This window comes from Lissotriton helveticus, chromosome 6 (assembly GCF_964261635.1).
Source record: "Lissotriton helveticus chromosome 6, aLisHel1.1, whole genome shotgun sequence".
Taxonomy (NCBI): domain Eukaryota; kingdom Metazoa; phylum Chordata; class Amphibia; order Caudata; family Salamandridae; genus Lissotriton; species Lissotriton helveticus.
In genome coordinates, this window is record NC_136067.1 from 16,639,899 (window position 1) to 16,660,854 (window position 20,956).

General features: G+C 47.5%; 1 pseudogene; it reads left to right on the top strand.

Annotated features, from left to right (window-relative positions):
* Positions 1 to 9,080: 9,080 nt before the first annotated feature.
* On the top strand, positions 9,081 to 13,897 carry LOC144761627 (uncharacterized; annotated as a pseudogene).
* The last annotated feature ends 7,059 nt before the right edge of the window (positions 13,898 to 20,956 follow it).

Here is a 20,956-nt window from a genome sequence, read left to right on the forward strand (position 1 = left end):
CCACTATCCAGCCCATGATATTGCCTCCATTTTGACCAAACCTTTTTTAACTTTTTTGGGCAACCCCTTGACTTCTACGTCACTCGCTCTGCCGCCATATAAAGGTCTAGTCCCCTTCTCCATTCATCTATAGTGGGTACCGTCTCAGCCCCCCAATATTTTGCAATGTCACGTTTCGCCACCACTAGGGCTAATGTCAGAAACACCAGTAGGGGGCGGGGAAGGTCAACATCATTGGTCAAAATGGCCAGCTTGGGCTCCTGGTCGAGCGACACAGACAGGACCTCCCGCAGTTCAGTGAAAATGAGCGTCCAGTAAGACTGTATTTTCACACAGGCCCATAATGTGTGGAAAAAGTCCCCTCCCTCTTGATGGCATCTCAGGCATCTATCGTCCGATGTCTTCCCCATTTTGAACAGTCGCACTCTATCAAAGTACGTCCTGTGAAGCACGTTATATTGGATCAGGCGGAGCCGGGATTTGATAGCCACCTCTCTCGGGTGCATAAGGATTAAGTCCCAGTCAATGTCTTCCAGTGTCCCTACTTCCTGCTCCCAAGTGGTCCTAAGCCTCGCCAGGTCCCCCAGCATGTGGTAGGTGAGTGACACGGCCTTGTGTGGTATCTGTTCCTGCAACAGTCTGCCTTCTAGAGGCGCATATTCTGGCAGGCCCTCTAAGGTCAGAGCCTGTGCCCTCCATGCATGGCGTAGTTGAATGTATTTAAAAAACTACGAGCGGTGGAGCCCATATTCTGCCCTCAAGGTGGCGTAGGATTTTAGCTCCCCTCTGGCGACGACATCACCCACCGTGGAGATCCCAATGTCATCCCACTGCTTAAAGCCTGTAAGTTTGTGGAGTTCAGAAAGCCTCGTGCAGTGCCAGAGTGGGGTCTGTCGGGTGGGTTTCCTATCCCATCCCGTACGTCTCGCCGCCAATTTCCAAGCCCTGAGTGCAATATGCGTGGCTGGGAGTAAGGACCGGCTCGCCGCACCACCATATAGGTACGAAAGCAGATGACGCGGGCCAGTTTGGTACGCTCCAATGCATACGTTGGGTGGTCCGCCGGGGCGTGGAGCCAATCGTTAATGGGGGACAAGTGTTCCGCCCAATAGTATGCTTCAAGATTCGGCAGTGAGATACCCCCACTGTACTGGTGACGTTGGAGGGTGGTCAGTGCTATCCTCGGCTGTTTACCCAGCCATATGAAAGATCTGAGGTCGGCGTGTATTCTACGGAGAAGACCGTTTGATATCGGATAATATTCGTTCTGTAGGACATATAAGTATTTGGGCAATACGATCATTTTATACATTGCTGCCCTACCCAGGAGGGTCAGAGGAAGTTGGCGCCACCGGGCCATATCAGCCGCGGAGTTCACAAGTATCCTTTCAACATTTCTGAGAAGTGACAGTTGTCTATCCAGCGTGATGAATACTCCCAGATACTGGAAGCCCTCTGTGGATACCACCAGTCTGTCCGGAAGGTCCCCCTCACTCGTGTCCCCCCTGGGGTCAAAAAGGACGGATTTGTGCCAATTTATTGCGTAGCCGGAGTGGCTGCCGTAGCCGTCCAGCTCCCGGAACAATGCGGGCACTGAGGTCTGCGGGGCAGTGATATATAGGAGTACGTCGTCCGCGTAGAGGGACAGTTTCTCTTGCGGGCCGTCCGCATCCGTAAGTCGGAAGCCGGAGATCCTCTGGTTTTGCCTGATTTTGGCCGCCAATATCTCAATGGTCAATGTGAAGAGAAGCGGTGACAGGGGACACCCTTGCCTGGTACCTCGTTGGATCGATATTTCGCGAGAGAGCCTCCCGTTCACCCGCACCCTGGCCCGCGGGTTGGTGTAGAGTAAGCGTATCCATGAGCGGAATTTGGGGCCGAGACCAAATTTATCTAAGGCAGCCTCGAGGAATGGCAAATGTACGGAGTCGAAGGCCTTTTCCGCATCTAATGAGAGGAACCAATGGGGTGTGCACCTATCCCGTACCTCCTGCAGCCAATTGTGCGTGCGTCGGAGATTGAATTTCGTGGCCCTGTCCGGTAGGAAGCCGGTCTGGTCTAAGTGTATTAGATCAGGTAGGACTGTCCTAAGGCGTCGTGCCAGGATTGTGGCAAGGATTTTCACCTCCGTATTCAACAGGGAGATGGGACGGTAGGACGCGCAGTCATCCCGTGGTTTGCCTTCTTTGTGAATAGGAACTATGATCGCCAGGGTGAGGTCATTGGGTAGGCTGCCTTCTCTGTACGCCTCAAGGTAGAGGTTTTGCAGGTGTGGAGCCAAAATGTCAGCCGTGCACTTAAAGAATTCCGGGGGAAAACCGTTCGGTCCTGGCACCTTACCCGGCTTCAGTCCGGCGATGGCGGTTTTGACTTCTTCCAGGGAGACGTCGGCCTCCAAAGCGGGTAGGGCATCAGCCTCCACCACGGGGAGGTCAACCCGTGACATATAGAGAAGTGAGTCCTCACACGAGCCCAGTTGCCTGGCCTCGTAAAAGCGGCCATAGTAAGCCGCGAATGCGTCTGCTATGTGGAGGTCCGAGCATGCTGTCTCTCCCCTCTCGTCAGTGACTGCATCCACCCATCGCGCCGCCCTCTCCCTACGGCTAAGCCAGGATAAAAGTTTGCCAGATTTGTCCCCCACGTCGTAAAGACGGTGTAATGTGGCCAAATGTTGCGTTTTCGCTTCATCCGACACCAAGTCTCGATAGCGTCTTTGATTATCTAGCAGTTTACGCAAAGTGACCGAATTTTTTGTACGCAGGTGGTCCCTTTCCAGCTCTACTATGGTGCGTTCTACAGTCTCCACCTCTTCCACTAATCTCTTTCTCTCCTCCCTCAATCTACCATTCATCCTGTCTCTCAACACCGGTTTCAGTGCTTCCCACAGGGTTACCGCCGAGTCCACCGACCCTACATTTTCAGCCAAGTAGACCCGAGCGTCCGCCCTAACACCTTTAAGTATTGTCTTGTTCGCCAGGTCCCAAGCGGCGAGGCGCCACTGTGCCTCTTTCTTGTGCCCAGACCTCCCCATCAAAACGAGCAGTGGCGAGTGGTCTGAAAGGCCTCTTGCCAGGTATTCCGCTGCACCTTCCATAGTCAGCTCTTGCCTAGTCATAAAGACATAGTCCAATCTGGAGAACACTTTGTGTGCTGCCGAGTAAAATGAGTAGGCCACAGTGTTCGGGTGCAGCAGTCGCCATACATCGGTCAGTCCTATCTCAGACACCATTTGAGCCAGGGGAGTCTGAGTACTCTGGTGATTAGCCGTTCCTGATCTATCCATACCCCTGTCCATTACGTCGATGAAATCACCACCCACTATCTGTATTGTGTCAGAGGTGTCTAAAAGTATGGTAGCTAACATCTTCAGCGCGTTCGCCTGCAGTTTAGGTGGAGCATACACTGAGACTAGGGTGTAAGTACGCCTGCGCCAAGAACCCTGCACTCCTACACATGTACCTAGAGGGTCCCCCCACGTCCGCGTGACCTGAAACGGGAAAGTATTCTTAACAAGAATCGCCACGCCCCTGGAGTCAGTTGTGTACCCCGCATGGCCCAATACCTTATATCTACCCCGGGCTATGAACGCACAGGCCGTGCCCCTCAGATGAGTTTCTTGCAAGAAAATGACATCAGGGCCTATTCTCTTGAGGAAGTTGTTCACCAGGCCTCTCTTAATTTTGTTGCCCAGGTAATTCACGTTCCACGTCAATATACTCAGTTGTTCAGCGGCCATGGGTACAACAGTGAGGCATGTTTACCTCAGGACGAGGGAGCAGGCAGGCGGGCCAGCGCCCATATCGGCAGAGCCAAAGAATGTGTCGATCCCCATGACTGTGTTCACTTAACATCACATCTCCCCCCCTCCCCCCCTCAAACAACCAAACTGTATGAACAACCCCCATGCCCCCCACCCCCACCCCACCTGTACCCCCCGGCTGTCCCTCCCGTGCAACCATCGACGGTGTGGGCCACCAGGCAGTAAAGTCTGTCGCCCACCCCTCAAACAACCCCAACTAAGAAGAGTCTAGCAGTTCAGAGTTAGAGTCTGAAAGTAGCGTATGTCCACCCCAAAGAACAAGAAAAAAGGGGGGGAAAAACAAAAAGAAAAAAAGGGAAAGAGTTACTTGCGTGCCCCATGGCAAGGACTGCAACAATGAATCTCAGTCCCTCAGCTTCTCAGGAGTGGGAGTCCTGCGTGTCAGGGTCAGTAGCCTCCGCGTTGCCCGGCACTTTCTGTTCCAACTCTCGGATGGCAACAGCTAACGGATGTAAGGATTGCTCCGTCTGATCCTCCATATCTGAAATATTCGTGCCATCCTCCTGATCTGTTGCAGCTTCCGATTCCGGGAGCAGGCACCTGAATCTCGATCCCCGAGTGGTATCTCCAGTGGTGGCAGCGGCGCCGTCTCCCTGGGCTCCTCCGGTCGCCATCTGTTGAGGCGGGTAAGGTGTACGCTGTGACTGTCTGTCCGTCCGGTGATGTCGCGTCCGCTGTGACCCGTTCGGATTCTTCCTGAAGTTGTTCGCCGCTTGCTCATCTCGAATTCTGCGGCCCTCTTCCTCCGCCTCCCTCAGCAGCGGTCTCTCCTCCAGCCAGTGCCAGGCCTCCTCAGGGCGGTTGAAAAAGTGCGATTTGCCCTTGAACAGGACTTTCAGTTTCGCAGGGAAGAGGAGCATATAGGATATATTCAGCTCCCGCAGTTTGGCCTTCACAGTGTCATAAGAGCGTCTTTGTTTTTGCACTTCCTGGCTATAGTCAGGGAAGATCATGACAACGGTATTCTCAAACTTGATTTCCCCCATTTTCCGGGCTTCCCTAAGGATGAGATCCCTGTCCGCATAATTGAGAAATCTCGCAATGATTGGGCGAGGTCTCGCTCCCTCCGGTGGTCTGGCGAGGAGCGCCCTGTGTGCTCTCTCAATCACGAAGCAAGTGGAGAATTGGGCTCGGGGGAACGTAGTCGTCAGCCACGAGTGGAGGAAGGCTGCAGGGTCGTTCTTCTCAATTCCTTCCCTCAGGCCCACGAATCGCAGGTTGTTTCTGCGCGCCCTGTTCTCCGCGTCATCCACTCGCCACAGCAATTGTCTATGGGAGGCCTGCAATTCTGCCATATCTTTCTTGAGTGAGGTAATGGAGTCTTCCGTTTCAGAGATCCTGGTCTCCGCTGTGCCCACTCTGTCGGATAAGTTCCTGAAATCTTGACGTAGTAGGAGGACCTCAGATACCACCTCCCCGATCTTGGTCTCAAGGGCCGCCCTGGAATTCTGGATGTCGGTCCGCGAGGCCTGGATCGCCTCTAGGAGCATGTTGGTGTCTGGTTGTGGTTCTCGGGCCCCCCCGGCCGCGTCCCTGTGTGTCCGCGTATTGGTGGCGTAGGTCTCAATTGTTTCCTGCCTCGCGGGCCTTGATACCGGATCCCTCTTGCCCATGGTGTCCACCGGGTGGCCCCCCGATGCTTGGGTCCAGTAGCAGGAGGGGTGTGGGGGGGTAGGGAGTACAGCCCCTCAAGATGACACCAGCCCAGGACCAGGATTAGTCCTGTGGGCCCCCTCGCACCGCCGGGGATTCTCTGCGCAATGTCCCTTCCAGTGGGCCCCAGCTGGACGGGGAAAACCAGTCCGGGCCCTCCTCACGATGTGTGTGGTCTCCGATGGGTTCCTGCACCCTCCAGAGGGGTAGGGGGGGGTGGAGGGGGGCGGGGGCCGAGCTCGAGGACAGCACAAGAAAGCCCCAATCTGCCCGTCGCCTCCTGATCCAATGCAGGACCCCGCAGGGTTTACATCACAGTCTCGGGGGGGGGGGGAATGCAATCCGCTTGTGAGCCCCCCCGCGGCCCCAATAAATCAGCTCTGGGCTCAGGGGAGCGTGCACCTCCACACGAGTCTCAGGGCCCGGGCAGTATACCAGGCGGGCCGAGGGCGGAAAATCTAGGTCCCGGCGCCACAGTCTTCACTCAATCCCCGGTGTCCAGCCCCCGTACGCCTCTTCGCGGCACTCCGCAGTCCCCATGAGGCAGTGCCAAGCTCAAGAGACTGTAGCCCCGCACAGGGCGCGCAGGCCGAGCAGCTCACCTGGGGGGGCGGCAGGCAGGAAATCAAGGCCCCGGCTTCACAGGCCGCAGATCGCTCCCGCTCCCGGGGCTGCCGGAATGACAAGGGGGGGAGGAAGGCAAGTCCCAGGGCCGTCTGCCGCTGCGCGGGGGTGGGGGGGGTCCCCCGCTGTCCTAACCGCCTCTCCGTCCTCACCGCCTCTCCCCGTCAGCAGTCGGACCCGACGACTCCTAGTGCCGCCATTTTGAAGTTCAGGGTCTCCGGCTCCGGGGGTAAACTAGCGGATAATTCGTCTCCGCCTGGGTGTAGAACGGAGCTGATGGGCTATTCAGGCGCCACACACCTTCCGATGCTGCCACAGCCGATTTTCTGGCTGTTTACACGCTGTTTGGGTTAGTAGTTTGTCGGATCACTTGCAGTCATGCCAGGAGCTGCGCTGAGGCACGTCCTACTCAGCCATGCAGCTGGCCACTTGCTACCTTTCTTGGTTGGAGTTATGGATTATTTTAAAATTAATTCAAATTCAAAATGCAGAGCCTTTATTCAGCCTTCATGCTAACTACAATTTGCACCCTTCTGTCCTTTCTTCTGTCCTTTCTACCACACAGTGACTGTACTTTCTGCACTTGCACTGTTTGCTTAGATGTGATACCCATTTCTCAGGCTCCCACTGCGGAATCCGATGCACAGTCTGTGTAATGGACTGGAAAACCAAACACCCACTTCCTTTACCAAGCCGTCGGTAGTTTCCACGTCTGCTGCCTTTCCTAATTTTTACCTTAATCTGCATCCACTAGCACAAACACACCTACCTGCCGCCTTTCTTGACTGTCTGTGCCAAATATTATTCTAATTCAAAGTAGAGACCCTGAAAAGGGTCCGGTGTTCTTATTTTTAAACTCCACGGCCCACTGTGGGAACTTAGTACACTTGCTTTGCTTCCTTAGATGTGGTAGTCATTTCTCAGCCTCCCACTATGGAATTCGACACCCTCTCTGTATAATAAAAAGGATATCGAAAGATCCACTTCCCTGACAAGGCAGAGAGTAGATTGCATATCGTCAGCCTTTCTTGTTTTTCACCTAATTCATCTTCTACTCGATCTAGACACCATCCACACGTACACACACTTACTTGCTGCCTTATTTGGCTGGGGTTATCAATTGTTCTTCAATTTCATATTCTAATTCAAACACAAATCCCGATATCAAGCGTTTTTGTTGTAACTACTTAGCCAAATAACACTAGGTAATTTGCACTTTTGCAACCAATAACAATATTGGAAATTTTAATTAAAAATGTTGTAGCTGGTCAAGTTTCAATATCAGGAAGAACTTTTGTAACAGTTGCAATTATTTTTCATAATGGACCTTCTATAACATCTGGACCTTACACTGTTTATTTAAAATCACTGAAAGCTTGGATACTTTGCAATGATGGGCAATTTGTTTATAAACAACATTTTCCTAAAGAGTTACCAAAACCTTACCTAATATTTTTAAAGTCAAAATTTTAAGATCGGAATTTGGCCTTTTTTAGGATTACTACAGTTAGGGTAGATTACTCTGGCGTTGTAGAGTATTTTATAAGTGAGGGTGAGCAGCTTGAAGGTGATCCTATTCATGGTATTAAGGCAGTGTAGGTGTATCAGGTGGTGAATAATGTGCCTGCAGCAGAGGACATTGATAATTTCTCAGGTGGAGGTCTTTTAGATTTGTTGTAACTGTTGTACATGTTTGACTGGAATTCCTATATACAGTGTTTAGCCACTGTGTAGTTTGCTGCTCATGAAGGACTGTGTCACTGTTTTCCTTTTGTTCACAATCCAATTGTAAATGTTGCAGAGCATGTGGAGGGTGTTATAGCAGTACGAAGAGACGTTGTAGACTTGCTTACACATACAAAGGGAGGAGTTGAGGATGAATCCTAGGTTGTGCACATGCTTGATAGCTGTTGGTACTGCCCACAATGTACTCAGCTAGCGTACGTCATCCGAGGCTGAGAGGGTGGGTCTGAGGGTGGGTCTGAGGATGAGTACCTTCCTTTTGTGCGATTTCATGTTTAGAGAGCTGCTCTTTATGTACTTCGTGACGTTGCAGCCGTTCTTATTTTTACATTATTCATTTTCCACTCAATCAACACATTATCTACACGTTCACACACACACACCTATTTACTACCTTTCTTGCCTATGGTTAACAACCATTTCTTACACTCCCACTGCAGAATCCGACTAACACACTGTAATGTACTGGAAAACAAAACACCCATTTCCTTTACAGGACAGTAGGTTCTTTCCGCTTCTGCTACTTTTCTTCCTTTTCACCTTATTCTACATCCACTACCACAAATACACCTACCTACTACATTTCTTGCTGCATTTGCCGAGTATTATTGGAATTCAAAATGGAGTCCCTGCAATGGGCCCAGTGTTGTAATTTTTCAGCCCTACCGCCGCAGTGGTAACTAAGTACACTTACATTCCTTCATTTCATGTGGTAGTCATTTCACAGACTCCACTATGAAATTCGACAATCTATCTGTATAATGAGGTGTGAAACCAAACAACCACTTCCCTGGCAAGGCAGTGGGTACTTTGCACAAATTTTTCACCTTTTTTATCTTCTCAATCAACACATCATCTACACATAACACACACCAAGTTGCTGCCTTTTTTTGGCTAGGCTTATCAATTATCCTTGAATTTATATTCTGATTCAAACTCATGCCCTTTATCGAGCCTTTTTGTTCTAACCAAAGTGGAAACAATACGATTTTGGAATAGGTAAGATGAATAGACATATTCTACATTTTTTAGTACTGTATTTTGCTATAACAGCCTGGGCCTTTTCCTAAAGTCATAAAGAATGACTGATTTAAAAAATAAAGCAAACATAAGAACACAATATCCTTATAAGTAACAACCTCATACTGAGGAGATTTTGCATATTACATTGAGTGCAATTCAAAACCGAATCGTATCTATCACAGGCAATGAGTGAAGAGGGGAAATAGGTGCTCCAGACATGACCTATGATTTTAAAGACGAAAGCTTAGATACACACTTTCTAGAAACATTAAATTATGTTGAAACTTTAGAACCAATCAATTCCGATACTGCTAACAAGAAAATTGATGTGTATGAATTACCTGATGAACTGATTCAAAGTAAAGGCCCTTGATTGAGCCTTTCTGTTCTTGCGACATCCGCGGCCGAAAGCAGTGGGAAATTTGCACAGCTGCAAACTTTGTTCGCCAGGGTTAACAATTATTCTTGAAGTAATTCAAAGTTCAGGCCCTTTATTGAGCCTTCTTCTTAACTACTACCCATGAATGAAAGTGGGTAATTTGTACACTTGCATCCTTTTTTGTGTCCTTTCTACCGCACAGTGTGTATACTTTCTGCACTCGCTAAACTCCTTAGATGAGATACCCATTTCTCAGGCTCCCACTGCACAATCCGACGCACAGTCTGTGTAATGGACTGGGAAACCAAACACCCACTTTCTTTACAAAGCAGTGAGTAGTTTGTGCGTCTGCTCTCTTTCTTATTTTTCACCTTTTTTATCTTCCACTCAATCAACACATCATGTATACCCACACACACCTACTTTCTACCTTTCTATGGTTAAATAATATTCTATTTCATATCCATATTAAAAATCCAGGCCATTTATCAAACCTTTTTATTGTAGCTACTACCTCGGACAAAGACAGTGGGAAGTTTGCACACTTACTGCCTTTCTTGCCTAGGATTATCAATTAATCTTCAATTTCATATTCTGATTCAAAGTCCTTTTTCAAGTCTTTTTGTTGTAGCTACTACCCCAGCCGAAAGCAGTAGGAAATTTGCACACATGCTGCCTTTCTTTCGTACGGTTATCAAATACTCTTGAATTTCAAATTCTAATTCAAACTCATGTCTCTTTATCAAGCCTTTTTCGTGCAGATATTGCACGGCCAGAAGGCAGTGGTAAATTTGTGACCTTGCTACCTTTCTTAAGTGGGCTTATCAATTATTTCTCTTAAAAATTCAAAGTGCAGGCCCTTTATTGATCCTTCTTTTTAACTACTACCCATGAATGGCAGTGGGTAATTTGTACACTTGCATCCTTTTTTGCGTCCTTTCTACCGCACAGTGTGTGTACTTTGTGCACTCGCTAAACTCCTTAGATCTGATACCCATTTCTCAGGCTCGCAGTGCACAATCCGACGCACAGTCTGTGTAATGGACTGGGAAAACAAACACCCACTTTCTTTCCAAAGCAGTGGGTAGTTTGAGCATCTGCTCTCTTTCCTATTTTTCACCTTTTTTATCTACCACTTAATCAACACATCATGTACACGCACACACCCCTACCTTCTACCTTTCTTTGCTATGGTTAACTAATATTCTATCTCATATCCATATTCAAAATGCAGGCCGTTTATCAAACCTTTTTATTGTAGCTTCTACCGCGGCCAAAGACAGTGGGAAGTTTGCACACATACTGACTTTCTTGCATGGGATTATCAATTATTCTTCAATTTCATATTCTGATTCAAAGTCCTTTTTCAAGTCTTTTTGTTGTAGCTACTACCCCAGCCGAAAGCAGTGGGAAATTTGCACACTTGCTGCCTTTCTTTCCTAGGGTTATCAAATACTCTTGAATTTCAAATTCTAATTCAAACTCATGTCCAAACCAACGCAAGCCACAACCACAACAACGCCACCCGCCACCACCCTCCGCACCTGGACTCCGATCAGCACCGAAGACACCATCCAAACAATGAACTCCATCCATTCCGGATCTCCGACTGACCCCTGCCCTCACCACGTCTTCAACAAGGCCGACGCTGTCATCGCACCCCACCTGCGGGACATCATCAACACTTCCTTCGACACCGCCACCTTCCCTGAGAGCTGGAAGCACGCCGAACTCAGCGCTCTTCTCAAGAAACCCACAGCAGACCCCACCGACCTCAAGAACTACCGTCCCATCTCGCTCCTCCCGTTCCCGGCCAAAGTCATCGAGAAGACCGTCAACAAACAGCTGGCCGCCTTCCTCAAGACGAATGGATCCCTCGACCCCTCACAGTCTGGCTTCCGAGCGAACCACAGCACCGAGACCGCCCTCATCGCCGCCACCGATGACATACGAACTCTGATGGACAACGGAGAAACAGCGGCCCTCATCCTCCTGGACCTCTCCGCGGCCTTCGACACTGTCTGCCACCGCACCCTGGTACAGCGCCTTGGCAACATCGGAATCCAGGACAAGGCACTGGAATGGATCACCTCCTTCCTCGACGGAAGAACACAGAGAGTCCGCCTACCACCGTACAAGTCAGAGGCCACCTAAGTCATCTGCGGCGTCCCTCAAGGGTCCTCCCTGAGCCCCACCCTCTTCAACGTCTACATGAGCCCCCTCGCGGCCATCGCACGCCAACACAACCTCAACATAATCTCCTACGCCGACGACACCCAGCTGATCCTCTCCCTGACCAACGACCCCGCCACCGCCAGAGCCAACCTGCACGAAGGGATGAGAGAGGTAGCCGAATGGATGACGACCAGCCGCCTGAAACTGAACACGGACAAGACGGAGGTCCTCATCCTGGGCTCCTCGCCCTCCGCCTGGGACGACTCCTGGTGGCCCCCCGCCCTGGGCACCGCACCCAAACCGACGGACCACGCACGCAACCTGGGCTTCATCCTGGACTCCTCCCTCTCCATGACCAGACAAGTAAACGCCGTCTCCTCGTCTTGCTTCAACATCCTGCGCATGCTACGCAAGATCTTCCGGTGGATCCCCACCGAGACGAGAAAGACGGTCACACAGGCCCTCGTCACCAGCCGACTGGACTACGGCAACGCCCTTTACGCCGGAACCACCGCCAAGCTCCAGAAGAGACTCCAGCGGATCCAGAACGCCTCGGCCAGACTCATCCTCGACATCCCCCGACGCAGCCACATCTCCGGACACCTGAGAGACCTGCATTGGCTCCCGGTCAACAAGAGAATCACCTTCCGTCTCCTCACCCACGCGCACAAAGCCATACACGACCAAGGCCCGAGCTACCTCAACAACCGGATCAACTTCTACACTCCCAAGCGCCTCCTCAGATCAACCAGCCACGCCCTCGCCGCCGTCCCCCGCATCCGAAGAGCGACAACAGGAGGAAGGTCCTTCTCCTACCTGGCCGCCAAGACCTGGAACTCACTCCCGACCGACCTACGCCTGACCCAAGACCACCTCTCCTTCAGGAAGAAGCTCAAGACCTGGCTGTTCGAGCAGTAACGGCACCCCCGCCCCCAACCCAGCGCCTTGAGACCCTACGGGTGAGTAGTGCGCTCTACAAATGACCTGATTGATTGATTGATTGATCCCTTTATCAAGCCTTTTTCGTGTAGATATTGCATGGGCAGAAGGCAGTGAGATATTTGCGCACTTGCTACCTTTCTTAAGTGTGCTTATCAATTATTCCTCTTAAAATTCAAAGTTTAGGACCTTTATTGAACCTTCTTTATAACTACTACCCATGAATGGCAGTGGGTAATTTGTACACTTGCATCCTTTTTTGCGTCCTTTCTACCGCACAGTGTGTGTACTTTGTGCACTCGCTAAACTCCTTAGATCAGATACCCATTTCTCAGGCTCGCAGTGCACAATCCGACGCACAGTCTGTGTAATGGACTGGGAAACCAAACACCCACTTTCTTTACAAAGCAGTGGGTAGTTTGTGCATCTGCTCTCTTTCTTATTGTTCACCTTTTTTATCTTCAACCAAATCAACACATCATGTACACGCACACACACCTACTTTCTACCTTTCTTTGCTATGGTTAACTAATATTGTATTTCATATCCATATTCAAAATGCAGGCCGTTTATCGAACCTTTTTATTGTAGCAACTACCGCGGCCAAAGTCGGTCTGATGACAACACACTAATGGTGTGGTCTGCTATCACAGGAGAGTATGTCCAGACATTGGTGGTGCTCGCAGGCGGCATCTGGTCCTCTCAGATGAGGGATAATATAGTGATTAGTGGCTCCACAGACAGGACGCTGAAGGTTTGGAATGCAGACTCCGGCGAGTGCATCCACACCCTGTACGGGCATACATCCACAGTGCGCTGCATTCACCTCCACACAAGCAGGGTTGTTAGCGGCTCACGTGATGCCACCCTGCGGCTCTGGGACATTGAGACTGGACAGTGTCTGCATGTACTTATGGGTCATGTGGCTGCTGTTCGTTGCATGCAGTACGTTGGCAAGAAGGTGGTCAGTGGTGCTTATGATTACACTGTGAAGGTTTGGGAGATGGAGACTTGCATTCACGCTCTGCAAGGACACTCCAACAGAGTCTACTCCTTGCAGTTTGATGGGGAGCATATTCTGAGCGGCTCCTTGGACACCTCTATCCGTGTCTGGGATGTGGAAAGTGGAAATTGTTTGCACACGCTTAGGGTCACCAGTCCCTGACCAGTGGCATGGAGCTGCAGGAAAACACCCTCGTCTCAGGAAATGCAGACTCCACTGTGAAGATCTGGGATATAAAGACAGGACAGTGCTTACAGACACTGCAGGGGCCCCAGAAACATCAGAGTGCTGTCACTTGCTTACAGTTCAGCTCGAAGTTTGTGGTAACAAGCTCAGATGATGGCACCGTTAAACTTTGGGACCTGAAGACAGGCGATTTCATCTGTAACCTGGTGGCTGTGGAAAGCGGTGGTAGTGGAGGAGCCGTATGGCAAATCCGGGCTTCTAATACTAAGCTAGTGTGTGCAGTTGGTAGTCGACATGGCACAGAGGAAACAAAGTTGCTAGTGCTGGACTTTGATGTGGACATGAAGTGACAATGAGCGAACTCTGGTCTGGAGACAGATTTAACGAAGTGCTCACATTGTGATGTGTGATTTGACCTCAGGGGGCCAGCAGTGTCAGGTTCCTTTGTGGACGAGCCTTGGGGTAAGGAAATCAGCATTCCTTACAGAAGTGTGTGACCCAAAAGAGAAAGGCTCAGCTGGATTTTCCAGCAGTAATCCTGATGGTGGAACAAGTGCCCTGCCCCTAACGTAAAAGCCATGGTCTTTAGGGCAGCAAGTGTTAGGGCCCTCCCTAGAGGACAGCGGTGTTGTGCCCAAGAGTAGCTTTTCGTCTTTCTTGCCATTACTTGAAGGGAGTAGGGTGCAGCTCTGATAAAGTCAACAAACTCTAATCAAAGTCAACATATCAGGTTTGTTCCTTTGGGACGTAACAATCTAACCTAAGGAAGTAAGAGTACCTGTTGTGCAGGGAGTTGGGGTGGCCCCATGAAGCAGCTCATTTTGTTCATCAATAACAGCCACTGTGGCTGCTTAGCCAGATTCTTGGATAAAGTGTGGTGGATTTCTTTTGAAGGGTTTTGGAAATCTATGTTCCTGTAATCTGACCATCTTCTGATAATGCTTGAATGCCATCATCTCACTGCAGCCTATGAACCGTGTCTCTAGAGTCATCCCATCACCTCATATGATCTTTGCTTCATCCTGATGTTGAAGTATACGTGGCTTCGCTGGCGGAGCCAGATTGGTCTCAGAGGGAATAGAGTCAAGTGTCAGTAGGGTGGGAACATCTTGTAGGAGAGCCAATCCCAGCTGCAGTAGATAATCTATTGCACTGCCTAATACAGCCCCAGTCTAGTTTCATCGTCTATATGTGTGTAGTCATGGCACCGCGTTCTTCCCCTCAGTGAAGTTTGGACCTGGTTTGACAAAAGTGGAGAATCGTTGCCTTTGTCATACAAGACTTGTCAGAGTAACTGGCTTGCTTTTTTGAAAGCCTTTCAGGCATAGACTGTACACCTGAGAGTTATAGCCGGATATCTTGTACTGAAGGAGAGAAGAGTGTAAAATAATGTAAAGCAAGGCATATACAAATATAAATATATATATTTCTGTACAAAAAATAAAAAATAGAGAAAAGAAATGCAGAATGACTCCCACTGCACAGAGAGTATGATTACAGAATAGAATTGGAGGAAGGAGCCATTCTGCCTTGCAGTCGTGTTTATGCTCTCACAGAAACTGAAAATGCTTATCTGAAGGAATATTTGGAAGAATAGCAAAGAATTGGATTTATAAGACCATCACAGGCACCCGTTTCGTCACCTCTATTTTTCAGACCTAAGAAGGATGGCACTCTTCGCTCATGCATAGACTAAAGAGCATTGAATTTGGTAACCATAAAAAAACGGTATCCGCTGTTCTTAATCTCTCAAGTATTGGATCAGGTAAAAGGGGCCAAGGTATATAAGAAGCGTGACCTTCGGGGGCATACCATTTGGTGAAAGTTGCCGAAGGCAACAAGTGGAAAACGGCATTTCGTACTAAATATGGCCTCTTTAAATACCAAGTAATGCCATATTGATTGACTAATGCTCCGGCGGCATTTCAACGACGTCCTATGAGAATTCTTGGATAGAGTAGCTGTTGTGTACATTGAGGACATCTTAATCTTCTCTAATTGCGTGGACGATCATGTGAAACGTATACGAGCCATTTTACAGAAACTACAGGAAAATCAGCTTTACATGAAATTGGAGAAGTGTTCATTTCACGCAGAGCAAGTCGAATTCTTAGAATTTGTGCTATCATCAAATGGAGTGGCCATGGACCCTGCCAAGGTAAAGGTCATTCAGGATTTTCTTTCTCCAACAAATGTAAAAGAAGTCCAAAGTTTCCTTGGCTTTGCCAATTTCTATCGGAGATGTATTCCCAATCATTCTGCTAAAGTCTCCCCAATCACTCAGCTGTTGAAGAAAGGGAAACATTTTGTTTGGTCTGAAGACGCTGAAATTGCATTTCGATTCCTTAAGAAAGCATTCACCACAGCTCCAATCCTATCCCATCCAGATCCCAAACAAGCCTTTCTCGTGGAGACTGATGCATTGGATTATGCTACTGGAAGAATCTTATCTCAAAGAAATAAAAGTACTGGACAACTGCATCCAGTCGCCTATAGTTCCTGAAAACTGTCTGAAACTGAGCTCAATTGTTCAATAGCTGACAAAGAGTTATTAGCGGTAAAAGAAGCCTTTCAAGATTGGCGTCATTATCTGCTAGGAGCTAAACACTGCGTCACAGTATTTACTGACCATCGTAATTTGCAGTTTTTAAAATCAGCTAAGACCCTAACTCCCCGGCAGTTGAGGTGCTCACTATACTTCTCAGAATTCGATTTTGTAATCACGTACAAGCCAGGAGCAGAAAATGGAAAAGCCGATGCGTTGTCCAGATTGAACGTGTCGGAAGAATTGAAAGTTTCTTCAGAAGAACCAATCATTCCATTGAATAAGGTCATTAGGGTTATCCGTATGAAAGATTTTACTCAAGAAATCATTGTTCGTTCTCAAAGTTTAACAGACTGGGCTAGAGACAATGACAGGAAAAACATTAAAGAGGGTCTTCCTTATTTTGAGGAGGCTTTGAATCTTCCAACAAAACAACTGCAAGAAAAGGCTCTACAAAACTGTCATGATGATTCGTTGGCGGTTTATAAGGGTGTAAAAAAGACCTTGGATCTCCTCAAAAAACATTTTTGGTGGCCAGGCATGGTGGCTCGTGTGGCACAGTATGTATCGACTTGTGAACTATGCATTAAATTAAAATCTAACAGACAAGCCCCGCAGGGGTTATTAAAACCTCTTCCCAATGCACCATATCCATGGCACACTGTAACCTTAGATTTAATAGTTGATCTTCCCCCAAGTCAGGGTTACACCACGATTTTAGTCCTGGTTGACACATTTTCCAAAATGAGTCATTTTGTTCCACTCAAGACAGTCCCAACAGCCATGTAGTTAATTCAGTTATTCAACCAACTTGTGATTCGAGCTCATGGAGTTCCGCAGGTTCTCATTACAGATCAAGGAACTCAATTTGTGTCAAAAGCTTGGAAAAAATGTATGCAAGGGTTGGGAGTTGACACGCAGTATTCCACCAGTTTCCACCCTGAAACCGACGGCCAAACAGAAAGGGTTAATCAGAAACTCGAACAAATATTTGAGACTCTACCTTTTGGAGCAGGAGGGAGACTGGTTGGATTTACTTTGGACAGCTGAGTTTGCGTATAATAACGCAGTACACGATTCCACTGGGTTTACACCGTTTTATTTAAATGACGGAAGATATCCTAATTTAATGACAGGAAGGAAAGATGAAACTGTGCCAGCGGTTAAGACTTTATTATTGCAGTTAGAGCACTCCCATAAACAAGCACAGGAGAATTTGCAAAAGGCTAAAGCATCATACAAGAAGCAAGCTGATTAAAAAAGACGAGTAGGTTCAGAATTTAACATAGGCGATCAGGTTTGGTTGTCCACTAAACATCTGAAGTTAAAAGGGAACAAGAAGTTTCAGTCCAGATTCATTGGTCCATTTAAAGTCAACAAAAAGATTAACCCAGTAGTAGTTAAATTGCAGCTTCCAAAACAGTTAAAAATGCACCCAGCTTTTCATATCGCACTCCTAAAACAAAATCCACCTAACATGAGGCTCAAAAAGACTCCTGTACCCATAACTACAGAATCAGAGGAGGAGTTTGAAATCAGTAAAATATTAGATTCAAAATGGTCTAGAGGGAAACTGTACTATCTGGTTGAATGGAAAGGTTAAAGTCCGAAGTACCAGTCGTGGGAACCGTCAAAAAATGTCCATGCCGCTAGACTAGTAAAAAACTTCCACAGAAACTATCCAGCAAAACCCAAAGAGGAAGGACCCCCTTTGGAGGGAGGTACTGCCAAGATCTGCTTAACTCAACGCAATCCTAAAGTCAATAAAAAGAAAACAAACACTAGCGAGAGATTAGGCCAGACACACTATCTAAAGAAGGTTAAACTAAAAGCCACAAAACTCTTCCTAAAACAATATCTAACAATTCTGCAGAAATCCAATATGGCTGACATTCACTCCAACAGGGTGAGAGGTCAGCGTGCTAGGTCGTCGAGACTCGCACCAAGCCAGGTGCTTAGCACGCACGTTAGACAATTGAACTGCGCACTTCAACCGTCTGCCTAACGAAGCAAGTCGCTTCAGTTAGTGCGCTTCATTCGGTAGTCTTCTTAGAAGATATTTTCGACAGTATTCTTGCTCAGAGTTCCTAGATATTACAGAGTCTTTAGACGCTGTGGTATGACTTGCCTCCAGGTACTTTTGTCGTGTTCAAATTAAGTGAGCTTCTCGCATGCGCAACGTGGGATGCAAGACTGAGACTAAATAGAAGAGACCTGTGTCCAAGAAACAAGCGAGCCTCTCCACACTGTTCCTGAGGTTGCGGTGTTAAGAGGTGTCAGCTGACACTGCTCCAGGCAACCACCAAATTCTTGTGTATTCACCTACTTTTCTTGTGAAGAAGCATTCTTATTTGTCTCAAATGAAAAGCCTATTAAGACTTTGTTAATCATTTTTCTTTCATTGCTGTATATACATTTTTGAAGAGTTCAATAAAAAGTTTATCAGATGCATTCAGGGTAATTAAAACTAGAGTAATCTCAAATAGACAATAGACTATTGATATAAGGTTAAAGTAGTCTAAGTCTTGTCTTATATTATAGGTGCATCATCATACATCAAAACAACCTTCTGAGAGAGAAGCAATAGCTAGAAGGCAATTGGTGAATAGGTGTTTTAGTTAAGGAACATAAATATAACCAAACTGTTTAGAAGGTTGTTGTTGTTTATGATATTTTTGTTCACTACAGGTACAGCATAAGAATAGCACAGACTCGGCTGATCCACTTCCCTTCCCCCCTCCCCCCCATTGACACGCTGCCCTGAGGATTAAATAACTTCGGGTGGAGTGTTGGTGGTGGGACATTGGGACCATCTTTGGCTACTGTGGTTCCGGCTTTGACTCGTGACAGGTTTATGATCCCACCCTTTTTTCCATGTTTTTCTCATGATCACGTATCCTCACTTAAATTCACTCACCCATCCCCCTTATTTCTCTGTCCTGCTTGACACCTTTTGTACATATGAAATTATCCTTCCCTATATGCAAAGTAATTTTGGTGTGGAAATGTGATTAAATAACTTTTGCTTCAGAAAATCATTGTGGTAGAATATTCTTATGCTTACATGATTCTATTTTACAAAGTCTAGCTAGTCATTAATTGCTGGGGCCACAATCTATTGTACTACTTGAAGTTTGTTAAGCAGATAGTCCAAGTGTCCTAGATATAGGAAATTGCTGTAGTCCAGCTGTGCATGACGTTAGGAGTGGCTGGATGACCACCTTTCCTGCAGACAAGTAGAAAAACTATACCGATTTTTTAATGTCCGCAGAAGCCCAAAGCATGTTTCGATCACTGTCGTAATCTGTGACTGAAAAGAGAAAGTATTGCCAAATTTAATGCCCACGTTCTTGGCTGTTCCAACCTGGGGATCTAGGGTTGGGGAATCATTGGACCACTAAGTCTGCAAATCTTGAGTATTGAGGCAGCAGAATAATATTTCAGTCTCATCTGTGTTGCATTTCAATTAATGTGAGGTCATCCAGTGAAAGACAGAGGATTTTTTTTTTATGAACTCTCCCTCAATATCCTCCCCTTTCCCACAGGTAAACAACAGCTGGGTGACTGTTAACTGTGGGGCACAGAGCTGACCCCTATGGCATGCCCACTGTTAACTCAAATCCTACAGAAGAGTATGTGGAAAGCCATACTTCCTGCCCTCTGTCCTTCAGAAAAGAAGATCTAAAGCCAATCCACCTACTCCAATGGATTAGAGGCATACTAGGGGCATAGAATGAGGGTTCATATAGAAGACTGCTTACAGATCTAACATAATCAGGACGGCCATACCCCGGCGTCCAAGGTACCTATAATATATTCAGTGACCTCAATCAATGCTGTCTCTGTATGTTAGTTAAAAGATACTGAGACATCTGTTGATTAACAGCTTTCACCAGGACCGTGGACAATTTGGCACTAGGGAAATTGTCCTATAGCTAGACTGCCCTGTGGGGAACTGACACAATAGATCTAGCAATTTCAGGGGATGCCTGGGCTAAACATTTCACGGGCCTTTATGATGAGGTCACAGAAGATTGAAGTAACATGGGTAATCCAGCTACAAAATCTAAATATAATACTCTATCCTGGAGGCATTCCCTGGTTATTGTATTTGAATGTGAGGAGGTTATTAGAGCCGTCAAAGAAAGTGCCTCAGGAAAAGCGCCAGCGCCGGACGGCGTTCCGATTGATGTCTATTAATTTAACATAGATCTATGGGCCCTAATTGTAACTAATGTGCTAAATTGTTTTACCCAATATAAATTTAATTCAACCCGGTCTGAAGCCATCGTGATCCCCATCTTTAAAAATGGAATCAGAAATGACCCAAACTGTTATCGCCCCATATCCCTACTGGATGCCTTAATGAAAGTGGCTGGTAGGATAATATTAAAAAAGGATACATTGTTGGGAGTTATCTTGAACCTGCAATATGGATTTCGGACAGGGAGAGGTATGATTGAACAGGGTCTTAACCTCTCACTGATAATAGGCAAATATACACAGGCCAAGAAGGTGAACCTCTTCCTGACGTTTGCTGATTTAAGTTCAGCCTTTGATTGTGTAGATCACGAAAAATTATGGAACACACTTAACGACATAGGCGTAGACCCTCAACTTCAATTGTTCATAAAGGAATTGTACATGGGAGCGGGAGCCAGGGTACGGTATGGCAGGAGAGGTGAGTGCTCAACCAAATTTGGAATAAGGAGAGGGGTAAGACAAGCCCTTTCTCTTTACCCTATATATTAACAGCATAGGACATCACCTTAGCGAATTCCAGTATGACTATCCAACAGTCAAGGGTACCCCTGCCCCACTCCTTCTGTATGCGGCCACCACCGTAATCATGTCCTGGACCAAGAT